Source organism: Chrysoperla carnea, chromosome 3 (genome assembly GCF_905475395.1).
Source record: "Chrysoperla carnea chromosome 3, inChrCarn1.1, whole genome shotgun sequence".
Lineage (NCBI taxonomy): Eukaryota > Metazoa > Arthropoda > Insecta > Neuroptera > Chrysopidae > Chrysoperla > Chrysoperla carnea.
In genome coordinates, this window is record NC_058339.1 from 76,693,547 (window position 1) to 76,720,210 (window position 26,664).

General features: G+C 28.8%; 1 protein-coding gene across 2 annotated transcripts in view; it reads right to left on the minus strand.

Annotated features, from left to right (window-relative positions):
• Positions 1-26,664, minus strand: part of LOC123294776 (diuretic hormone receptor-like) — a 402,325-nt gene that overhangs the window by 260,316 nt on the left and 115,345 nt on the right. Inside the window, exon 3 of one of the 2 annotated variants that reach the window (XM_044875917.1) lies at positions 2,941-2,990. The gene's annotated coding sequence lies outside the window, so the exon portion shown is untranslated. Of the gene's footprint in view, positions 1-2,940; positions 2,998-26,664 lie in introns of those variants that run through there. The other variant, XM_044875918.1, reaches the window with a different exon arrangement.

Sequence of the window (26,664 nt, forward strand, 5' to 3'; positions counted from 1 at the left end):
TTTCATAGATTTCTTCAAAACTAGTCGATGGAAATTAAAAAATATATATATTTATATTAAATTTACAACCCGAATAAATTATTGAAAAAAAACCCGTTGTGCCCGACTAATTAATGATGGATTCGAGCAAGGTAGTGGGGACACAAATTAAAAAAATATATTACAATTTTAATGATGAATTATGTTATAACTTGTCAATATAAAACGAAAAGTAAGAATACAATTTTTCGATATCAGGTATAATTTTCAAAATATCCAAAATTGAAAATTTTGTTTGATTATTTAGCTTTCGATATTTTGAAAACCAAGGTAGATTTCGTCAAAATGTAATCTTAGTTTTCGTCTACATTATAATCAAAGTTAAAAATAAGGTAGGTACAAATAATTTTAATCACATGTCTTGGCGCACGTACTACCTTAATAGATTAAAAAATATTGTTTCATAATATTATTAGTGAGGTTGAATTTTTATTAAGGTTCTGCAGCAAAAATGGCATTTTGAAATAATGCAAAACAATAGCATTATTAATTTATCTAGGTAAAGACATTTTCTGGGAGTAATAAAAATGAAATATTTTTGGATTAAATTAAAAAAACGCAAAAAAAAAATTAGTCTTTAATCAATAATTTATTTTTTAAGATAATAATAAATTATACTTAAAATTTCAAATTCTAGTCTTCACTATTCGATATATTTTATTGACACTAATCAAATAATTTCCTTATTTGGCAGAAGCAAATATCGCAGAGGATAGAGATATATCGTAGATAGAAAATAAAGCTTCATTTAACTAGATAATCAATTACTGTGAATGGAAAAATAGTTAGACGAGGTTTTACTGTAAAATGACAAAATATTTTACTTAAATATTTTATAAGAAAATTTATTTTCATTTTTTCCATATATAGGCACATAATAATATTTATTACTAAAAAGGCATTTACTTTGAAAATATGAAAATTTTTGAGTGTTATTTTTATAAATAAATAAAGTTATATAAAAAATGTGTTTTGTAAATCCTAACAAATAATTTATTAAATTACAAATTTAAATTTTGTTTTGTTATGATGTTATTTTTTTTTATACGTTTTTCTAGGTTTGTGTGTCAGTCATATTATTATGATGTCTATTTTTCAGAAAAAAAACAAGCGAATAATATTATAATTAATTTTGGAGTCGATTTAAAAAGCTAATTTTTTACTTCCATATTCAAATTCACGCGGAAATGACACAAGTAAGGTTTAATGTAAAGAAGATAATTCAACGGACTAAGAAATCTTTGATTGAGGATAGACTTAATTATCTGTGTTTTAAATTTTCAACGGGGTCTTCAAATTTGTTTAATTTTTTTGAATCTACACTTAATTACGAGCGTTTTGTTTTCTTTAAAAGTATGTTCAACTGTTTAAAATTCACCAACTTCTCTCTTAGTTGATGAAGAGATCTTCATTATCGCAAAAAAATGGACATTTATAAGAATAGAAACACAGCGCAAATGTTTTAAACAATTTCCAGCTATTATATGCATTGACTTAAATTTTAATAAACAGTCTGAAATATCGGACAAGACTTTATTATATTATAAAATTGATATATTATTCTTGTAACAGTTTGGTGTGGTAACTTCATGATGTAATAATTTTTTGGCAAAATAATTTTTTGGTAAAAGGTAGGTAATTTTTGGATAATTTATTATTTTTCCCAAATTTTCCCCAAATTTTATTTTATAGCAGCTATAGATACAAGCATAGCGGTATATTTGGAATAGAAGGTAATGAGGTTCCGGCTTAGGTATTTATTGGATTTAATATAATATTTAGAAGGATGTAGTTTGGTAAGAGTGAGGTTAAGCAAAGATTACCAAATTACAAAAGTTATTTTAAAAAGACATTTTGAATAATATTTGATCAATTTTGGGTTTGATTTGACCACTTCTGACGATTTCATACCCTCCAGCTCCACGGCTCCAAGGGGAGGGGTCCCAGAGGGGAGTTATATCAAACTAAGGACCTTGTTGATATAAACCCTGATACGAAGTTTCACCGCTGTCCCCTCAGCATCTCCCTTGAAAATAACATTTTCCTGTATTTTCCCTAAGGTTTTCCCTAGGGTGTAGGCCTTCTCGAATTTTTTCGGATATGTGGCTTATACCAATCCTAGGAACTCATTAAGGTCTAGCCTTGTGCCAATTTTAATAGAAATCGCTAGAGCTGTTTTTGAGAAAACCCGAAAAAATCTTGTTTTGGCCTAGAGGAAAGTATACCCTTAAAAAAAGGCCTAGGGAAAAAATGAAAATATATCCTGGAATTATGACCAAACTGAACCTACGTACAGAGTTTGAGAAAAATTGAAATTGAAGGCTCCAGCTTGGTAACAGAAATACCGACATACCGACGATCGCAACATTTTTTAAAAACCACTTTATTTGGAATCAGGGACCCTCAAAACGTGTATTTCCATTGAAACCACGATATCGATTTTTTTTTCGATCGCAATACTTTATTATATTTATAATATAATAAAGTAAAAAATATAGCTAGGTTATATCTCAGTTTTTAAAATATTCCTGTTTAATTTGGGATAGGTATATTTATTATGCCTGTTAAATTTAAAACCTAAAATCAAGTTTAAAATTTCAGTAAAATTGTATAATTTAAAACAAGGAAAAAAAATTATCAAATTATGAAAAAATGCCATTTTGGCTTGTTTTAGAAGTTTTACTTGAAATTAAAATAAAACAAAAATAATAATTTTAAATTTAAATGAAACTGTCTTTATTGGAAAAATAATTTTATGCCATTAATGATTTAAAAGAATTCGGTCATGGCCGAACAGAACCAATTCTTTGATAACAAAAAAACTATCAACAATTTGCAAAGGTTGATCTGGCTCTGTAAAAGAAAATAATTCTTTACATGTTAATTTAAATTTTTGTTTACCTTCATGCAACGAGGACTTGAATTCTCTCGGTGAATTTAATTCAGTATATCTGAAACAAAAAGAAAAACATGAAATGAAGAAAAGAAAATTGTCGCTAAAATTACTCGGGAATAAAAATTTGTAGTGTATTGATGATTTTTAGTTTTTAACTTATCAATCTACAAAAATAATGCAAAAAGGGAAAGAATGAAAGTGGTTTTGACAAAAATGATTTTCAATGAAAATTCCGCTGAAAAATATATTTTCTTTTATATTTTGCTGCAATTTTTCTTAAAAACATGCCAAATATTTCAAATTTTGGTTTAACAGTTGTGACTTTTAACGGATGGTTAAAATTCACATAATTTTTCTCGGCATCCCTTTTGAGAATTATCAACATATTTTTGAAAATAGCTCCCACATAACTTTAATTTAATATTTATTTGTGATTAATGATGATAAGGAAAAACTAAATTTTTTTTGGAAAACATATTAATAAATAATTTTATTAAAGAGAAAAACTAATTTAAATATTTATACTAGTTATTCGTTGTGTGCGTAGTCATGGTAGGGACAATAAAATCGATGCTAGCGCTTCCAGTGAAACATTTTGACGATAAAGGACGCTGTTATGACCAATTTGCAATTCTTTACATGTTAATGTTATAGAAAATATCGTATAAAAAATTAAAATTATTGAAACACTAATTAATTAAAGTTAATGCATTAAAAATTGTGAAAATAAGAAATCAAATTGCACAAATATTATTTTTCAAATGTAATTATCATAATTATTTATTTAAATTTGTGAGACAATAATATTAAATTTTCAATGTAAGTCTTAAATGCAATCCATACAATTATATATGCATCCAAACAATTCTATAATTAAAGTAGTGTATCTTTACCATGGAAACGCCTCCTATAAAATTCACGCACGATGCGAATAGAGTGAAAAATGTATGCGTTAAAAGAAAGCTCATGTTTTTCTAGACATTTTACAACAAATTTCATAAATTATACATTTGTCACCATATTATTCTCTGTACTATTTATATCTATCCCTGAATTCCCAGATGCATAGTAAAAGTTGTCATAAGCGCGTAAGAAATATACAAAGCCATTTTACACGAACACGTACGCACGTATTAAAATGCTTTTAATTTTCGGTGAAAAGTTTTATTTATAAAAAAATATACTTTTACTGTCGCCAAAAAATTTTATGGCTTAAAAAAATTTAATATTATTCGTGCTTAGGGTATTCCAGATTATAGAAAGGTAAATGAACTGAAAATTTATATACTTTACTAGCTGACCCGTCAAACGTTGTTTTGCCATGTATATAATTTCTAGGAAACATTTTTTTAGTTCAATAAAAATTACTATCTACTATAAGTGTAAATCCTATCTACTATAAGTAACTATTAAGAATAAAAATTGCGACGGAAAAATAGGGGCTGATCGTAGAGCTGTAGGTTCAGGGCTGTATGTATTTTCTAATGCTGTATCATAAAAAAATAAATAAAAAAAAATATCTAGAAATTAAAAAAAAATTAGGGGTGTACTACACTTAACATTAAGGGGGATGAAAAATAGATGTTGCCCGATTCTCAGACCTACCCAATATGTACAAAAAATTTCATGAGAATCGGTCAAGCCGTTTCGGACGAGTTTAACCACAAACATCGCGACACGAGAATTTTATATATAAGATTTCACCTATAAATAGAAAAAAGACATTACTTTTGGTCTTTTGCATGAACGACTTACATTCCAGACACATATTTTTACGGGAGACACTTTTGAGAAGCCCTCAAAAAATCAAATGTTGTCTTGAAATAGTAGCTTTTATCTTACTTAAAAAATTATACAATTTTGTTAGTCCTGAAAGTGAAACCCATTACTAAAAGATAAAGTAAAAAAGGATTCTTATAAATTTTGACGCCCAACAAAAATTATTGAAATTTGAAAAAGAATAATAATTTTTGATAATGACCCTCTGAGTTTATTGATAAAAGATATATTAGACCAAAAAAAAGAGAAAAAGTTTCAAATATCACCTGAATGCACAGAAGTAGTAAGTTAGAATTATCCCATTTAATCATTGGAGAGCTTCCAAAGAATCCAAAATCGTGGCTAGGAATGAAAGACCGTGATTAAGGTTGAATGGGACATTAAAGCAATCTATATGTGCATATACAAGATATAACGATAAGTTAAAGCATCCTTTTTTATAAACCGGGGAAAGAAGTGGTAGACTTTATGGCGGTTTTATAAGGGGGTGGGTTTGAACTAAACCGGAAAAATAGTGAATCCTAATAGACTCAAGTACTATTTTCTTGTTACATCATTTACTTTTATGGAAAAACAGGACACATACCGCAGACTGGCAGTATGACGGTAATTTGTAATCAAACGTGGAAAAATTCATGGGAAAAACTGCAGCAAAACAAAGTTAGTAAAATCTGAAATAAATTTCTGTCCCTCGCCAAATAACTTCCATAACCATTGCACAAACGTTACACAATACTGGCACACAATACACTCTCTTTCTCTTTATTAGAATTTGAAAGAAAACCTCGAACTCTTTGATTATATTATTGACAAATTTTTTGGACCAATGGATTAAGTGACGTAATTTTGTAAAATTATTATAGTGACGTAATTATTATATATCATTAAAGAACCTTGTGATTAAATTCATTATAAATACACGTTTTATCCATTATAGTTTCAAATGACATATTTAAAATAAACCTTTCTACATTTTTAAATTCGAAAAAAAAAAAAACTTCAATTAGCAAAAAAAATAAAATGATAACTACATTCGTTAATGGAAAAACAAATGCAATGTTTAACTTAATGAGGGTAAAATGACTTTTATTTCACTTAGAAAATTGATATCTATTCATCTTTCCACAGTATATAAACTACAAGCCATACAACAAGAGAGTCATTTCTAGGTATAAAATGGGGATGAATTTATGTTCTATTCAATAGAGCGTATATATGATGTGTGTGCAATGCATTTGTGAAATATGAGGCTTGCTAGATAGATACACCAGCATCAACTTAGATTATTTATATATGAGGCGTTTAACTTCTCTCGAGAAATGTGTTGGGACTCTGTTTCTAGCCAACATTAAACAAACATTTCTAGCCAACTATGATAATAATAAATCGCGTTTTCTTCAAAAAAATAACAAAAAGAATTACTTTTTGGGCAAGCAAATTAGAGTCTTGTCACCGTTTATACACTATCCATAAAAAAAATAATATCACGCTTTCATTGAGAATGTTATTAATATTTCAAGATAATAAACTATAAAAATGTGTCAGTCGAAGGATGTCGCACACTTTCTTTTTCACCCAGCGCGAGATTATGAACATGGTCCTGACGATCTTCCAAATGAGGACCAAATGTTAGCACAATACCACGAATTCATTGAGAATGCTATTAATGCATCGAGATAATAAACTATAAAAAACTGTCGATCGCTGTGTCTGGCTCCTTTTTGTCTAATTCCCCATCCAACCAAGGTGCGGTAGGTTAGGTTAGTTTAGGTTACATTGTCTGTCCACGAAGGACACATTTAGGTTGTAGAGTCCATTGTGATACCATATATGTGTCTTAGGACCTTTCCGCTGATAATTTCATTTATCAGCTCCTCAATTACAGAGGCTGAGTGCACCGCCTTCATGCACATACCATGCACTACATCAACCCATCACAACTATTAATTAAATTAATTTTGTTACGGCGGCGGAAATCGAATCCACTACCCTAAGCATACCGCGGACGGAATTGGTTACGCCTTAAAGTTAAAAGGAGCTTGTATTTCTACCCAACGCCTTTCAAGTTGCACTAAAAAACAAAGTGGTGCAGACTATACAGTACATAGAAGTATAAAGTATCTTCACCATTGTATTCTACTTTATAATCGTAAATACTCATTACGTTTCAACCACTTCACATCACATGCTAACATGGTAACAGTTTATTACGTAACATCTTAAAATGAATATATTTTGTAATCGGATAAGTCTGGAACAAAGACTACGTTTTAATTTTCAAAAGGTGCAGTTATCATTCAATAAGAGGACTGGTAAACAATTCACATTTGCTATGGAGGATGGATTTTAAATTCAATGGGCAAGATTTGAAAGAATTTTTTTAATTTATTCTATTCGACAATATGATTTTCTTTGGATTTTTGAATAAATCATGACTGTTTCTATAAGTTAGTACAAGATGTGATTAAAAATTTCTTGATTGGCAAAAGACTGTTATTATAGGTACTATGTATATGAAATATATCAAGGTATATTAAATTTAGTCCTAAGTTTGTAATGCTTGAAAATATTGATGCTACCAACAAAATTTTGGTAAAGGTGTTCATAAAATCACTTAATTAGTCCGTTTTCGGTTGTCTCTTCGCCCGTCCGTCCGCCCGTCTGTCAATACGATACCTCAAAAACGAAAAAATATATCAAGCTAAATGAAATTTTTACAGCGTACTCAGGACGTAAAAAGTGAGGTCGAGTTCGTAAATGAGCAACATAGGTCAATTGGGCCTTGGATCTGTTGGACCCAGCTTGTAAACCGTTACAGATAGAACAAAAGTTTAAATATAAAAAATGTTCCTTAAATTATAACTTTTGTTTGAAACATTTTTTCGTAAACATCACCTCACCCGCGAGGGCATAAATAAGGTGCAAATTTTTTAGTATGTATTATATTGAAATGTCAGTTAGATGTGAGTAGCTATCTAAGAGTGGATATCTTTCTTTATTTAAATGACTTAAAAAAACAAACGATTGGGTCATCAAAACTTGGTATACATGGTATTCCAACAATTAACTCAAGTCAATTGTTTGTTTTCACTTGTTTTTACTATACTTTCCCACAATATAATTATAACAAGTGATTATTTGATGTGGCCCCCAAATTTGGTTTTGCCCTGTGGCATTTTCAGCTCTACTTTTGGCCGTGGCTCTCAGGTGGAAAATTTACTTCATCTCTACCTAATTTCAAGTTTTAAGACAACCCTAAATGCATCCGTTTTAGTATCAACCTTTCCAGTTTTTGTACTGTTTATTGAAATCTCTTTACATTGAATCACAGCTGGCAGATAATGAGCCACAATGATATATATACAGTTTAATAATTTTTGATACAGTATCCTAAAAAGAATATAGGATATAAACTAGGTGATGCTATAATTTTTCAAAAGCACTCTTCTCCTCTAAATATATGTGACATGTCTATGTGTCATGGTATATGCAATTTTTTATATGTATACACATTATACACTTTAAAATATATCGATATTTTTTTCTTTCCACATCACATATCACGATAAATATGTCACGATAACTAATTTACTAAAGTTCAATATTTACTTTATAATATTTTTTTTAGTTGGTCGTGATATTTATTATTAATTTAATTTCATTTTTTTAATAAAAATGGATGGATTACATTGCTGGGTTTAATCAATTAATATTAAATCATATCTAAACAATGAATAATGGGTGACGATATCGATTGGCTTTAGCCAATAATTTTAATATTTTATTGACAATAATAGAAGAAAATAAATTTTTTAAACTATAAAATTTACGTAGGTCTACTAACATTATCCTTACATATTATAAATGTGAAAGTAAGGTTGTTAGTTAATTTGTTTGTTTGTGACGCTTTCACGCAAGAACTATTTAATGGATTTGATTGAAAATCTACAATAATATAGATCATATATCAGAGTAACACATGAGCTATAAATTTTAAAGATATATTTTAAAAATTAAGTATGACATTTTAATGCGCCATCTATGAGCTTCATTTTTAACCATAAATTAAAGGTGTCTGCAAAAATGATATACGTCAAAATGTCTAATTGGTAAATATACAATTCATGGGTATCTGTTCTGATATACTCAATGAATTATGGCTATTTTATATTTTTTTAATTTAAAACTGTACATATATTTCCCCTGTGTAAAACAGGGGAAATGTGAACGCAAGGATGGTGAAGGCTATAACGTGGTGATCTTGAGTAGTCTTTTTTTTTAAACCCAGTGAAGCGGATTAGTATCAAGTTAGTTTATAATACCTATACTAACACGCTCTGGTTCAAAAGATTCGCAAAGTCAAAACACTAATTCTGTGATTCTTCTGGTTTTGTAAACAACCTCATATTTTTCGTAATAAATTGCATTTCCTACTTAAAGCTTTGTAGCTACTAATAACAAATTACTCGTGTGCTGGACATATAAAATTTCCAAGAAAACACATAAAATATACGTATTTATAGCTAAGGGAAATCTATTCAACTTATAAAAGTTAGAATTTTCTAGATTATTGTAGGAGTGTATTTTAGAAAAGTAATGTGTCAATTTTATAATAATTCGTAAAAGTTATCAATATAAATGTAGTTTTACAAAACCAGCACTTTCTAGTATTTTTATGGTTTATTATAATGCCAGTTTTACACTACGTAAAAATTCTCGTATAAGAGTTTTATAAAAAATGGAGTTTTTTATGTTAATATCTTGGCTAGGATCACCGAGATTAACGATCGATAATCTTATCTTTATTCCTTTTATAATATTATATTGAAATATTATTATTTACTTTGTTACTCAAAGAGTATCGCCAATCTTAAAATTGGCTAGAATAAAAAATAATAAAGGAACTTTTGGTTTAAAAAAACTTTATTGCTCTAAAAAGTGGATAAAAATTTTAATTGTAATGAAAAATGCAATGCATGGGGTGGTCGATATCTGTCAAATCAGCTTATGTAGAGAATGAATGTAGTGTAAACATCCCACGCTTTGAATTTTATATATATCAGTTAAAATGATAATCCAATTTTTAACACAATAATAATAATAATATAATTTATTTGACTATTCATACATTAGACGCCTTCTATACCCCAGTTTAAGTAAGTTATCTATTTTTTTTAGTTCTATTTAATTACATTGGATATTCAAATGATAAAATTATTTTCCTAAGACTTTTAATGCTAGTGTGAATATACCTTTTACGCTCACTAAGAAGTCATCATTTTCTTCCAGAAGAGAACGTCAATGCCATATAAATAATGCTCAAAATTTATATACCTTCTTTAAGTATTATTGAAGTAAATAACAGCACTTTATTCTTGTTACAACATGTTAGTAGAAAATTGTCTTCGAAACTTAGAATACGTGGTATTATTCTACTTACATTTCGAAATACAATTCGAAAACAATTTTAAGTGCTTGTTGGTGTACGACACCATTTATTTACAACATTTGTGTGTTATATACTGAAGTTTTCTAATTACTTTAAAAGTTTTTATGAAAAGGAAAATTGTTTCTTATAAGATTCTTTTTTTTTTAATTTTATTGAATTAAACCTATAAAAAATCAAACAAGAAAATAAAGAATAAGTGGAAATTATATTTATTGATAAAAAGATGACTCGGTGAACTTCGTTTCAACGACAATTTATTTAATTGTACCTATTGATCAGCAATTGTTAATCTTAATTAACCTGCAGCTCCAATTCATTAATAGCTTTACTACGGTTAGCCCACCCGCAAACCCGCCCGCTAAACACAAATTTTACTACTATCTCTCGGACAGGCCTTCGGGCTTAAATAAATGCATACCTTTGTATATAATAAAGTAATATAATGCATTATTTATATGCCCTTCCACCACTTCTTGCAATTAATATTTTATCTTAAATTTTCTGATGTTCCGCTCAACTTTTTTTTTATCATACAAATCTTCTCCTGACAATAATTAACACAACGAAAAAAGAATTAGCGAAATTCTTCCATCCGTTCACGCGTGATTCGATCCAATGACAGTGACGGTGAGTCCCTATAATCCATATATTAGATAATAAGATACAAAATAAAGCTAACGAGACTAAAAATATGGTTTATATGCGTGAAAATAATATAACGATGGCTCTCAATCATTCTCTAAATGCAAATGGATATTGGTCCTTAAAGCCGATACAGAGATATATCCGATGTTGTTGCAGCCGATACATTCATTCAAGTGTTTATGCAGGGATACTATCGTTATAATCAGTTTTATCTGTAATGGAAGTATAATAATTGAGAAAAAATGCTGCGTTTAAAGGAAAATAATCATTTTGATGGTTTTGGTTTAATCTTTATTGAGCATTTTGTTTCTCAAAAATACCATATTTTGGTTTTGTATTACCTTATCAGTAGCGATATGATAAACACAACACAAATTATTTAGCATGCTATGATAAATAGAAAATACCAAAATAAATACATGATTTTGTATAATTTTCAAATAAAATCTGTTTGATAGTAAAATTTATAAATTGTAGTATTTATTTAGGACAAGTATAATAATTAATTACATAAATCAAAAGTTAAAAGTCGATCTACAAACCATAAGCGTTTTAAAGTAAATTTGTAGACTACGTACGTTATCACTTTGGTTCTTATCATACAATAATGAATCAGGTTACACATACTATACTAGATTATATGATATTGGTACAGCAATTATAAAAATATTATTATACTATGATGGAAAAACATTTCAAATCAAATCAGTATTTAACGTTCAGAGTAGATCGTATTAATATGGAAATCAACTGATACTGAAGTTCCATATCATTTTAGAAAAAATTGAATCAATAACAGAAAAAATTTTTTTTCGAAGTTCTACGTGTAATAAAAAATCGAATTTAAGTGACGCAAAGAAAAACTATTTTCTGTATTACATGAAAGCGATTCAAGAAATCATTCTACTTATGAGATTTGGAATGGTGTCTTCAAAATTACGCAACCAATCATCAAATGAAACTTATGTTTGTTTTTTTTTCGTTTCGAAACTTGCTTATGCATTCATTCACTTGCAAATTATATATTAATAAATTTTTAAGTTATTTGGAATACTTGTTCAATAGAGGACATTCGTTTGTGTCCATGACCTGGAATTCAAGTTTAAAGGTCATTTGACCTTGATCTTCAAATGACCTTGAAAATCATCCTGCCCTTAAAAGTTATTAACACAGACGAATGACCATCATTGCCCTTGATAACTTTTGTCCCAGCGTATTTTCTTTCGATTAAAAATGTTTTTAAAAAAAAATGTTAGTTTTTTTAATGAGGATTAACTTTCTTATTCTCTTAAATTTTAAGATCTAAATTGATTATTAAAGCAACCCGGAGATCTAGGTTCAATTTGATGTCAGAGCATGATGTTCTCCACCAATCTCTTCAAATTTTGTTTGAGTTAGTTTTTTATTACTTAACTATGAAACTAGCTAGGTATTAGCCACAATAGATTAAAATCATCCACCCTGTATATATAAAAACATGTAATTCTTTTAATTTATATGTACAATTTTATAAAAGAAATAACGAAAGTTCTGCTGTCAGGATTCGTGATTTTCGAATGGTAAATGATTGTTAAATTTAATTGATCGATAATATAAACAAACCAGCCACACTATAGTATCGTGTAACCAGTAAACAATTATTATTGGTGTTAAATGTTAATTGTAAATGCGGGTTTCATGTAAATTTTCAAGTGTTTGTACTTCTAAGCATGGATGGCACAGCTTGATTTTAATGAGAAATTCACACATTCAATACAAAATGTATCTAAATTAGGTCTAGAGCCACGTGTAGTATTTGTTAGTAAAAAAGTTTTCATACCCATATACTTCTCTTTTAGGCCGACTGGAGAAAATCAATAACAAGCTCTAAATTAATTCAGTAGAGCCTCGATAATTTAAAACGTTCAGTAATCCGAAAACTTTTTGTCGAGCCTTTTCACGAGGTTTCCTATGTCTGTCAAAGTATAATCTGAGGTATGGCTCGTGAAAACTAAGCTTTTCTGCCGTGTGGTAAATAAGCTCCTGAGTTGATGAGGAGTGTTTTCTCTCATATGACATATATATGGCAGAACTACCATTTTCGAGATTAAAGGGAGCCTAGAAATCTGGGAAAAATGTCTGCCAGTATTGTGTAACATTTGTGCGGTCATTATGGAAGTTATTTGGCAAGCGGAAGGATTTATTCATTGTCAGTTTTTCCTTACTTTATAGGTACTGTTTTACAACAGTTTTGCCACGGTGAGTTTTCCGATTAGAATTCACTTTTGTATAGTTTACTTCAACCCCAGCCCCTTTCAAAAGCATCATAAAGTTTTGTCTGCCACTTTTCCCCCGGTTCATAAAAAATGGATGCTTTGACTAACGTTTGTTTCCACGCTGTGAAGAAACACATTATTTACGAAAATTTCCAGCTGTTCTAAGCTAATGATCAAATCTGCACCTAGCCCTAGACTATAGGTACTCGTAGGTTCTCGTCATCGTCATCGCCATTCAGTGACCTATTCTAATTATCTAAACAATTCTATAATGTGGTCTATATTCTATATATTCGAAGGAATGAGAAATGATATGTTATCGACTTCCTTAGAATTTATTATATAAGGTATATTGCGAAATTACAAATTGGTATATTTCGGGAAATTAAATTTTGAATATTATATAATCAGTTTGATTGATAATATTCATATAGAAAATTATTGTTTTCACCTCGAAAATACCAAAAATCTGTACGTTATAAGACAAGAAAAATCTAGTAATCGATTCAAATTTGGCTGATGATAGAATTTAAGATATTTCTTTTATTTAATTTTTGAAGGGTTGTGATCTCAGGTGGCGAACGCAACTTTGTCAACAATGGAAAAAGCCGTGAAAATTTCGGTCCTCTTTCATAATTTGCCGATTTTACCCCCTTAAGGATCTATTTTGAAGGGTACCTTTTCAGGATGTTTTTAAAGTAGACTACATTATCTATAATATGACACAGGAACTATCTCTGTAAACCCAATAGTTTTCTCTCCTGGTACATTCTGTAAACATGAACTATTTTAACAATTACAAGTATGTATTAAGGAAAACCAACTATGAGAATTAAATCTGTAAATCCTTACTTATACTTCGAAAGTAAAACTTTTTAATAAACTAATAAACTAAACTCAATTTTTCAATCCTTATAAATAGTTGTTTTCATATATACAGAAGCATTAAAACTATTTTAAAGAAAATTTATCAAAGCTTTTAATAAACATTATCGTTTCTTAATAGTTAACACTCAGTGGTAAGAAAAATCTACCCTTATTTATTTTATCTTAAATCTTTTAGCATCGGATATAAAAATTTAATATACTAAAAGATAAAAATTATCACTCAAAATTTCTTAATTTGGTCAACGCAGAATATTTTCAATGTTTTTCTGAAAATAAATCTGAAGTAGCTCGATTTACAGAAAATCATTTTGTAGTTATCTTATACTAGATTGATAACCGACCACTTCACTGGGCTTAAAAGTAAAAACCACCGCTTTAGAGCATCCACCCTCTCTTGATATACACAGTTTTCAATTTTGTTAAATGTAAAATAGTTATAATTCATTGAGTATATCAGAATAGTTGGCCATGATTTGTTTGACAGTTACTATTTTAAATTTTTTACAGAATTCTTAAATTTATGGTTCAAAATGATGATTATAGATGGATCAGATCTTTTTCATAAAGCAGTTTTTTTCGTTTTTTTACAGCTTCGAGCTGTAAATTTAAAAAAAAAAAAGTATACAATAAAATTTTCGTATTATTGAAAAGTTTTTATTTAGATAATAATTTGAAATGTTCATCCATGTGTAAATACAGAATAAATATTGAAAATGAATCAAATAATTATTTTAATTGGTTCGAATATTAACAAACAGATTAGTTTATAGTAAATTAATTTTAAATCTAGTTTAATACGCAACATAATTATTATTACAGATTTGTCAAATATTGTTAAAGTGATAGATTAATCAAAGCACTGCCCACTATAATGAAAGAGCCAGGCCAAAAAATCGTTCAATTGACTAAAGCTAATCGTTTGAGGTTTGGATATAGTGGCTGTGTACACACACTTACTGCGGTCAGTCAAGCGAACGATAGAACAGGGGTCAAATTATGCTATCGAAATTGTAAAGTTTTACGTGGCACTAAAATGCATTTACTAAAGCTGAAAAATTATTACAGACTTTAGAAAAATTTTACAATTGACCTTTTTATCGAAAAATCTAATTTTCTATGTTCCTCGAAACTTTCCACTTCCTATTCGCGAAATTACGATTCAGAATATAAAAATATACCCAATACACTTATAAATGCATATTTAGTTCTTTTTTTCAACAAAGGGACAAAAAAAGGATTTAATTTAAAAATTTTTATACCCTGTATAATATATTAAATAAATATAAAGTAAACTTATTTTAGTCAGAAGTTTGTAACGCTTAAAAATATTGATGCGATAAACGAACAAAATTTTGGTATATGTATCAATAAAATCGCCTAATTTTAGTCCACTTTTGATGGTTCGTCTGTCCGCCTGTTCGTCCGTCAACACTATAACTCAAAAAGAGATATATGAAACTGAAATCTTAATGGCGTGAACAAGACGAACAAGTGAGTATGAGTTCGTAAATGAGAAATTCAAAAGAAAACTTTTATATTTTTTTTTTTTTTTTTACTATAAATGTAATAATTAATTGTACAAATAAAACTAAAGTTTTCATGGAAAATAATAAGTAGTTTATTAGTATGAACAACAACAAAATTAGAAAATGTTATTATAAATTTTAAGTTTAAAATTGTTTTATCCTGATTCAATAAAAACTTCTTTCTAAGGAGATTTAGCGTCCGAATTTAATATAACCATTGTATAACGAATAGGTTACATGATTAAAAATAGTTTATTAAAAATACAGACATACCGTTCAAACCCGAGTGTCTTGGATTCATGAATTTCATTTTGTATAAACCCGTGAGTGCCAATTAGGTTAGATATATTTAAAATTAACACGTAACATATATTATGTATGTGTTTGTTTATAGCATGTAATATATTCACTGAGGAAGTGAGAAGGAAGATACTCTCATTACTTTGTGTGTAAGAGTGGCTATCGTTATTTACTAACATAACGTAAAAAAACAAATGATTGCGTGGTCAACACTGTTTGTTTTCTAACTTTTATATACAAATTGTAAAATCGAAGTCCCTCGATTATTATGAATTATTGTATGTTTATAAATATTTTATCTTTGAGAACCATTATAGGTTTTAGTCAGCGATAGCTTATTTTTACGATTCTTCCTCGAAGAGTGCTGAAAAAAGTATATCAGTTTTAATAAGAATGAAAAGAAATTTTCGAATTTTCATTTCTTACTTGACAGATAAACTTTTTTAGATTAATTACGCCAATCGATTTATCAAGAAGACAAAAGCAAAGGCGAAAACTGTTAACGCGTAATATTAAGTAAATAATTCTTCTTTTTATTCGGATTTGTTTTTTTTTTTGAAAGTTTGAAAGAACATTAATATAAATAAAGTATTAAGAAAGTAGAAACCTTACCGAACACTCGTTTGCCAGTCATCTCTCTAAAGAGACAAACAAAACTTAAAAAATGTTTATTATGATTTTTCTTGCAACATTATTTATACAATTTAATCTAAAAAAGTTTAATTAATTTTTCTCTTTTTTATTTTTCTGGTATCTTTGTATAAATATATGTGAGTAGATATGTATGTTCATTGCATAGAAATAAAACAATTTAGAGAGAAAAAAATAAGAAAAATACAATGATTTTTTAACTTCTTTAACAGAAAAATAAAATAAAGGAAAAAAAGTTTTATTAATAATTTAAAATCTAAAAAAAGATGTATGGGTTTATAAGTTCAAGAAAAATTTACTCAACCTAATGATTTATTATTATCACATTTTAAACTGGCTAGAATAGGCTCGGGGATATATGCATGCTACAAGCCAAAATTTTGGCAATTAGGATACCAGCGAGGTAAATAAATGAGTAGGAAATGACATATTCTAGCTAAAATCAAGAATAACATCATCCAAGACCTTGAAACGATATGATTACTACATCAAAAGTTGTGATGAGTCTACGGTAAGCCACAATATGGTTTTTGAATATAATCAGTGTCACTTGAATGTCCGAACAAATAAATGGGAAGGCACACCTTAACGCATATAACCTGACAACTAGAAACGATAAAAAACAGATATGGCAAAACCAGAATTTTTTAAGACTCGGATGATGTAGTATGAAAGCAATGAAGACTTTTTAGAGCTTCCACCGGAAATCATACATAACTGTTAGCAGGATAGAAAATCACTTACTTAAAGTAACTGCAGTGAGTTTTCTAAGTGACATAGAGGACGCAGTAATTACAGAGTTATAAAAGATAGTACACATTCCAAGAAACGAAAAATATTTTAATACAAAAATTTTTTGCAACACAAGTTAAAAGTTCTCTAAAAATTTGTACGATGAATGCTTAGTGGACTAAACTCTTTAACCTAGCCTTTAACTATATTGTAGTGGCTGTGTTTTAATCATTTAAAAACAATGTGATTCGTTTTTTGTGGACTCTAGTCGTACATATCTCAAACGTATTTTTCTTTTTATGGTACACAATCTACGGTCTTGTTATACAATGTACATTTACAATTCTTAACTAATTATTTTTATGTATTATATGTTATATTAGTAGGCTATATAGGGTGTCCTTAGACTACCGCATTAAACAGGCAGGATAATTTAGAAGATGAAATTCTAAGCCGAAATTTTGTATACATCTTTTTGATTCGATGTATCGTTAGCGAGATACGATTTCATTTAATTATTGGTTTTAATTTTAAAAAAATCGGGATTTATGTTAGTCAAATAGAAATTTTTATGGTAATAAAATTTACTATAATTTATCACCTAAGTAAAATAAAATAATATACATGCTTTAAAACTAATTATTTAACGTAAAATTATCCCATTCCTTCTGAATATTATCGGAAAAGTTTAATATGAATTAAGAATCAATAGAATCACTATTTGAAGCCACCTACAAAATTCCAACTATCCTTTTATAGTTTTTCAGAAAACGGGAACTTAATTTTCGCCCTAATTTGGGCCCTTTTTGATGGGTTATAAGACTCAATTGACCTATACTGATATCGTGTTAGATGTACAGACGAATGGGCGGATTGTAGGACAAACGGAAATATAATTAATTAGGTGCTTTTATGAACACCTACACCAAAATTTGTATTTCTAGAAATAATTTAATTACATAAATTCGATTATTAGTGATCTTAGGTTAAAATTTGTAATTTCTTTAAAAAATTTACTTTGTAATGTCCGGTCAAAATTAATCGAGATATTTTATTTTATAAACGATACTTAACGAAGCCTTATTTGGTTACAGGACACAGCTTCGTATCCGATTCAGAAACTGTAAAACACCTTTCTTGTTAGAATATCTTCCTCCATCTATTCGTTGTGTGCGTAGTCATGGTAGGGACAATAAAAACGATGACAGCGCTTCCAGTGAAAAATTTTGGCGATAAAGGAAGCTGTTAGGACTAATTTGCAATTCTGTACATGTTAATGTTATAGAAATGTCAAATTAAAATTATTGAAAAACACTAATTAATTAAACTTAATGCATTAAAAATTGTGAAAATAAGAAATCAAATTGCACAAATATTATTTTTCAAATGTAAATTATTATAATTATTTATTTAAATTTGTGATAAAATAATATTAAATTTTCAATGTAAGTCATAAATGCAATCCATACAATTATATATACATCCATACAATTCTATAATTAAAGTAATGTATCGTTACCATGGAAACGCCTCCAATAAAACTCACGCATGGTGCAAATATTATTAGTCCACTCGCTTCTAGACTAGATGTGGCAGACTAGAATCATCCGGTATATATTTAGAAAGAAAACTGTAACCACTCAAAGATTTTCATTAAATATTTACTTGAAGTAGTACAACAGTACAATCGACATGAATATTTTAGTATAATGTTTTATTATATGATACTCTCTATACTATACAATACAGCTTTTTATACACTTATTTATTTTTTTATGTTTTAGCAAAGAGTAATAGGTTCGTAATAATAATAGGTTTGTAATGAAAAAAAAAATTATCATAAATTATTTATAATTATGTTATAAAAGTAAGTTTTGTTTTAACAATTATCAGATTTACCATCATAATCGGATAAAAAAAACAGTTTTTTTGAAATATAATATAAAAATACCTCTAAAACATATTTATAGCTTAATTCAAAAATTTTTATTCACGTTTACTTTGAAATGTAACGATTTAATTTTTTCCCTTATAATTTGATCGCCTTTTTAGCGAAAGAAATGGAGTTATTGCTTTTGTACTGATTATGGAATTTTGAAAAAATTTCTTTAAAGTGCATAGCCAAGTACATAAAAACATGCTCTTCATTCCTGTATCATTCCTGACAACAGTGTAGAATACTAAGACATTGTATCTATACATATACTCAATACATACACACAACTGCAAATTTATAGGTTTTTTTTGCATCTTTTTAACAAGTAAATACAAGTCTAAAATCGAAATCAAAAAATTTTCTGATGAAAAATGGAGAAAATCACAAAAAATTTTTCCTTTCGGAATTTGATTCAACTGGATTTCTTAAGAAATTGTGATGGAAAATGTACAAAAATAAAATCCATTTAACGATTGGTTTAATAATTTTTTTTCCAGTGGCAGCGCGTTATTCGAGCAGATAAATTTGCTTCTGCCAATTGAATGCATACGAAATACTCATGTTACCAGGTAGGTATCCAAACTATTATATAAATATTCTTTGCGTGAAGAAATATTTATTTATCTATTCAACAGATAAATTTTTATCTTCTCTTCATCGAACACAAAATTGCGCTTACACCTGAAGTATCTACGTAATAATCGAAAAAAAAAAACACGAATAAATATAGTTTTTATTTTTTAAGAAATAGATATTATTTCCAGAACAATAAACATGTAAAATCGTGGATATTTGTTGTTTGTAAAAGTTGATGATACTTGGGTACTCAACAGAGATCATATACTTGTTGTATTCGAAGAACTGGAATAAAATAACGGGTAACATACACAAGATCAAAATACTATTATTTGCCTTATTGAGAAAATGTAGTATATAACCTGTTTGTTCTTTTTAATTCAGTGTAGTAGACTGACTGTAAGTAAAAAGGATAGTGCTAATGCAGTACAATGAGACTGCATCTTTTTATTAAGGCGTTATATTCATTTGCTAGCGCAAAAAACAGGTTTGTTTGTCAGCTTTGTTTTGGGAAGACCATTTATTTTACATAATTATAAAAAACATATACATATGGGAAATTTCTTCAATTCTTAGATCCCGTTGTTGGATTTCAAAAATTTGTTATGGCATTGATCCTGTAAGCGACCTCCTGGAAAAAAAAGTATCCGACAGCGAGCAAAATATTTCTGATTTGGATTATCTAAAATGAAAAAATCGAGAAAATTTCATTAATCGATGCATCGCTATGGATGAATACAGGTAATAATTGGTGACTTCCAAAAAAAGGGTGATAAATATCGAAATAATTTTCAGAAACATATTTCTGCCATTAATACCTGGAAAAAATATCTCAAAAGATTGTGTAAAAATTCGTAAATGATCGACCGAGCTATTTCGTAGAAATCTTATTCCCCGACTTGGAAAACGCTGTTTCGAGGAAAGCGCGCTTAAAGTTTCAAAAGACGTCCATTCAGTTAATTATTTTTTGTTTTTATCAAAATTTAAGATCATCCGTGAATATTTTACTTATTAACTTGAAATTTTCAGAGAATATCGGTACTTAAATATGTGTACTTTCCGGAAATGTAAAAAAATTGACTCTTTGAAAACATTGTAATTAAATCTTAGAAGTCAATTTCAACTTACTTCTAATTATCAGGTCGAACCACAGGAAGCAAGTAATAAACTAAAAAATACGCTATAATGCATTAAAAAATAGGTAAAAATTTTAATTGTGTGGTAAAATTCAAGCCGTAAGGCGGTCGATTGTCTATCAAATGAGCTAATGTAAAGAATGAATGAAGAGAGCATCCCATGCCTTAAATTTTACATTACGATTAAAATTATTTTGCACTTTTCATTGTAATAAGCGTGTTTTTTAAACAACAATTTCTTCTTTTTACATTCAGTGTAAATGGTGTTTATAAGTAAGAGTATGGAAGTTAGGGTAAAAAGAACAGCTAAGGGTAATATAATGTGTGCTGTGTATTGCTTTAAGGTATATAAAATATTATTCTTGCTTTTTCTTTTAGGAGGACGTTGTAGCAAAATAAACATACGCAGTTTGCTCTAACATAGGTAGTAAGTACTTGGACAGAATGTCTCAGAACAAGAATGCACCGTTAAAAAAAAGTAACAGTTTCGTAGTCTAAAGTGCTGGGTCTTCCAAAAGAAAATGGGACCGAATAGGTGAGATCCTTTATGTTCACGTACATGTATATGTACATGTTTTTTGGGAACGTCTTTCAGGGAAAATACTCGTACATAAGCAATTCGGATGTAATGAATTTCTTTATTTCTCCGTGACCTTACACTGCTTCTCACAGTCCTGACAGTTTTTCGCCAAATAAAACTAATGGACGATCCAAAGTTTCTTTTTTAATTTAAGGCTTTTATCTAAATGTTATATTTCAAGTTGCCCATCATTTTTTCTAAAATAAATTACTTAATTCGTCTTGATAAAATCTACAGAGAACACTTCCTGTGACTGTTGGCCCAACTGACAATGTTCAATATGTTTCTGCTGTCTTGATTGTCTTCAGTACCTATCCTTCTTACAATTCCAGATTTCAGTATCCTTCCTACAATTCATGTTTCATTTCATTTTATTTATCCCAGTATTTAAGAAATGATTCACTTTCTTGCTTCGTACTTTAATAGCAAATGTACTGACGAGAATTGTGGAACATCCTGTGTAAGGTATACATATGTTTATGTTTATTGATTGAAAACCTTTTAAAGTAAACAACATTCATATTGTTTTATCAGTACCAGAAAATTATATACAAATATTTAGGGAAAATATAGTATTTATTACATGTTGGTAATCGAATTGAATATTACATTAATTATTTAAATTGTTGCTATATTACTATAAACATTATAAAACATTCAATCGCTATTAAAATAACAAAGGTCTTTGCCAGAAATACGTATAATAATTTGATAAATAGAAGCGCGGATCCAGGAATTTTACTGGCGGGGCCATATGGACTGTTCACAAGCCTTTAGGTTTAATTGGTGATGAAGGTAATGTATGGATAAAAAACTGAATTTTTGGTTTGTTATTAATTGCTAAAAACTCATACGCATAAATTAATTTTTTGAAATCTGACTAATTGTTTTCTTATAATTCATCATTAAAAAATGGAATGTTAGCATATTTCGCCTGCAAATAAAAACAAACCATTGACTGATTTATTTATTGAAATACCCTGCATAGTAAGTGATCAATTTCAGTGATTGGATTATTTTTGATCAATTAGAAAATTTTTTGTTAGTTTTCGAAAGTTTTCGAAATGTAGAATCTTTCACAAGAGCATCAGTTGAATCTTCATTAAAGTTTCCTTTTTTTATATTTTTGGACGCCAAAGTTTTGGCCTAATTTGCACCCTCACGGGTAAACAGTAATGTTTACGAAATGTTTCAAACAGAAGTTGTTTAATTTTGTATAGGGAACATTACGCTATTTTTTGTCATATCTATAACAATTTACGAATTCAACTCAATTTTTACTTCCTGAGCACGATATAAAAATTTCAGAATTTCAACATGATTTCTTTTTTCGTTTTTGACTTATCATGTCGATAGACAAACAGACACCCGGAAATAGAAATTAGGTGACTTTTTGGAAACCTATACCAAATTTTGTTCGGACCATCAATATTTTTAAGCGTTTCAAACTTGGGACAAAACTTAGTATACCTTGATATATTTTATATATATAGAATATAAAAATAGTCTGACGAAGAGTTATGTAGATATTTTTTATAAAAAGATAAAAATTCACGAAGCTATTCTAATAACTCTGTATAATACAAAATCTTTTGCGATCGTACATTGTGGATATAATGTTGGATTTGGAATTTTGGATAAAAAAACTCTCATTTTATAATAGACTAAAGTTCTTTCTCAAAGAATTTTTGGGATATTCAAGATGTTTGAAATGTACTATATATACTATTAAATACTGAAGGTATTTACCAACTTGTAAGGTATAATGTATTTATTATTAAAAAGATTCTAACAATTTTTCTATCTACTTGACAAGAGATGCTAACAATACGAAGTGAAGAACGTCGTCATATTGATTTTGGAAAAGAAAAGAGTTCTGTGTATCTATACAGGGTGGCCCAGTCATAACAATAGGAGTATCATTAATAAAAGGGTAGTTAACGTTAAAATAATGAAAATGAACAATCTCAGACTCGGGAAAGCGTACTTTTCTAGATTAAAAAAAATATTATTAGCAAAGCTTGGGCTTGAAAATATTGGAAAATAAGCACATAATGTACCAAGTATAAGGCATTTCAAAACGTTTTGATATTTGAAATGTCAAAAGCGCTAAACGTTCAAAACGGGGTGATAGAACATCCTTATCTCTCTCTTCCTCTGATTTTTGTAATTAATCACTTTCGGATTTAAATCTTAGCGCTGCGCTGTTGTAGTCAAATTTATTCAAAAAAAATTTTTCTTCCAAAATATCAAGAAAAGAGCGCTTTCCCAGTCATAGTGTAAGTCAATAGTGTTTTTTAGATATTCGCATTTTTAAGTTGACATTTCTTTGGTTTGATAGCCGATTTGACAGCAGACAGTTGCTTTATGTTTAGTATGGTTTGCCATTTCATAATGGATAGACTCACGCCCGAGCAATTTTTTATGTTTATGAAATATTTTTTTGCAAATTTAGATTAATTTCAAGCAATGGACCTGTGAATTGACCTCCAAGATCGGGCGATCTAACCTAACTAGTTTATTTTCTTTGGGGATATGTAAAAACACTTACTAACACCCATAATCCAGAGATGGTCGAATACATGGAAAACAACATTTGGCAAGTTAATGGCGAAATACGACCGCAATTGATGTGAAAAATGTAGACATAAATAGATATCCAGATTACCCCACCTACGTGCCAGACGCAGTGGCATTACCGAAATCATATTCAAACATTATAATGGCATAAAATTAGTTTTTCAATGAAGTTAGTTTCATTGATATGAAAATAATTTTTCTTTGATTTTTTTCATTTAAAGTTGAAACCTCTAAAATAACACCTGTAATAATTATAAATTGTAATTATTTTAACGATTCTTACAATTTGATGAAATCCTGCCGTTATAACTTGGACCATCCCGTAAATTCGCAAGGTATAGTCACTAGGATATATATGTAAAAGTTTATGCCCTCTGGGTAGTTTTTGCTAACACTGAGGATGTATATACTTCTTCCTATTTCTTTTGTTATGATTTTATGTAATCTACATAATTTATATCAAAGATATATTATATCACGTAGTACGAATTTAGGTAAATACAGGTATAGATATTTTTCTACCTCAGTACTGTAGATCAGTGCATTATAAAAAAAAATCTTCTATAGCTAAGTGAATTTCCTCAGCAATAGCTCAATTTTCTTTTGAAATTCGCTAATAAGAATTAAGAAACCCGCTGTGAAATAGACAATATTTTTCAAAATATCAGATAATTTTTTTCTGGATTTATTTTGATTTTGGAGTCGTGGTGAAAAACAACAGGTAAGACGGCATTTTTCAATGGGATTAAAATATTGACGTAGCCGTTTTGTACGGATTTTTCCTATATAAATCACAATTGAAACTGTACAAATAGATACGCGGGCATAGTTATTGAAACTTTCCTTTTTTTAGAGGTTTCTAAGATTCTTAGTCAATAAAGGATAATCCTGATGTTGAATTGGACATATAAGCCATAAAATGTAAAACCAGACTTGATACCATGACAAAATTTGAAAGTGAAATTAAAATTGATTAAAAAACGAAGAAGTTATAAGCAATCACAGATTACATTCAAAGGTTGCCCATCTTCTTTCAACAAAACAAAATTTTATGTGTAATCTCCATGGCAATACCCACTTATGACGTCACTATTAGGTATCTTCCTCTTTGTTTAATTAGGAATTTTAAACGTTCATATCTTGCATACTAGTAAAAATTTTTGAAAACCAATTTCACTTTTCTGCTCGCCCACTGACAATTCTTCACATGAATTAATAAAAAAAAATTTAGTCCGATCGCCTCGTTTTTTTTTTTTACTTGCTCAAAATTTAGTCCGATCGCCTCGTTTTTGTCAGGTGCTCAATTTCACTACTTGCGGTTACCTTAACAAACCATTTTCCATAAAACAAGTGAATTTTTTACGAACCTATATTTTTAAGTTTAGGGAAAATAACGAGATGAACCAGTTTATTGAATCATAAGGGTATGAATGATATTTTCATTCTTCGAACTTTTACATGAGAAATTTTTACATCGATTTTCACTATTAAAAATAAACATTGGAATGTTTTCAATTCACTCAAAAATAATAACACCGCACATAAAACAAAAACATGAAACCATCTTGAAACGTTTGCTGAACATTCTATTCAAAACGAGGGTAAAAGCATATATTCAAAACCAAAATGTAAATGTATCGAAAACGAATTATATTTCAATATATTTTCGAAATATTAATAAAAAACAAAAATATCCATGTAGAAAATAAATGAGGGAAGAAAAACTTTTAGGTTTGCTACAAGGAAAATAAATGAAGAAAATCTTTAAGCTAATATAAAGTTTATTTTTTGTATGTACACATATAAAGTTCGGATAATCATGAGACAATTTATTCAAAAAAATGTAAATTTCATTGGTTTTTCTTCGAAACAGCTTATAATAATTTCTTTAACGACAAGGTCATTCCAAAAAAGACATAGTTTATTATAATTTCGTAGAATAATTATAATTCTAAGGCTATCTGAACACGGTGATTAATCGTTAGTTTAACACCCCGTTTCTTTTTGCAAATACGGTATTTAAAAATTTTTTTTAATAGCAAAAACAAATAGAAATTTTAGAAATCTGGCACAAAATATTTATTGACTTTAAATGTACGACATTCGCTGACCTAAACGACTCAATGTGGTATAGGGTTTGATGTGGCAGATATGGTATAGAAGTTATAAAAGAATTTTTCTGCTTCATTTAATAAATCAAATCTTATCAAAGGATCGCGCAATATTAGATAGAAAAATGGATTTTTGTGCAACTTTTTACATAAAATGTTCATTGGAACATTCTGACCAAAAGCTCTCACGACCACAAAACTTTATAACGAGTAGTTTTCGAGCTACGGGTGATCAAAGCTACTAATATATTATATTTATAATACATATATGACTAGGAAAATGCCTCCCTGTGAAACTTTTTCAAACCGCCCCCAAAATATTCTTCGGTTCGTTCTGGTCAAAAAATTTGAGCTAATGTTTCAAACAAGAATTGTTTAATTTTTATAAGGAACAAGATGGGTCCTACAAACCCAAGACCTTGACTTATGTTGCTCATTTACGAACTCAATCTCACTTTTTCGTCCTGAGCACGCTATAAAAATTTTAGATTGATATCGTTTTTGAGTTATCTTAATCACAGACAGACAAACGGACAGATGAGCACCAAGAAATGGACCCTCTTGTCGTTTTATGAGCACCAACAC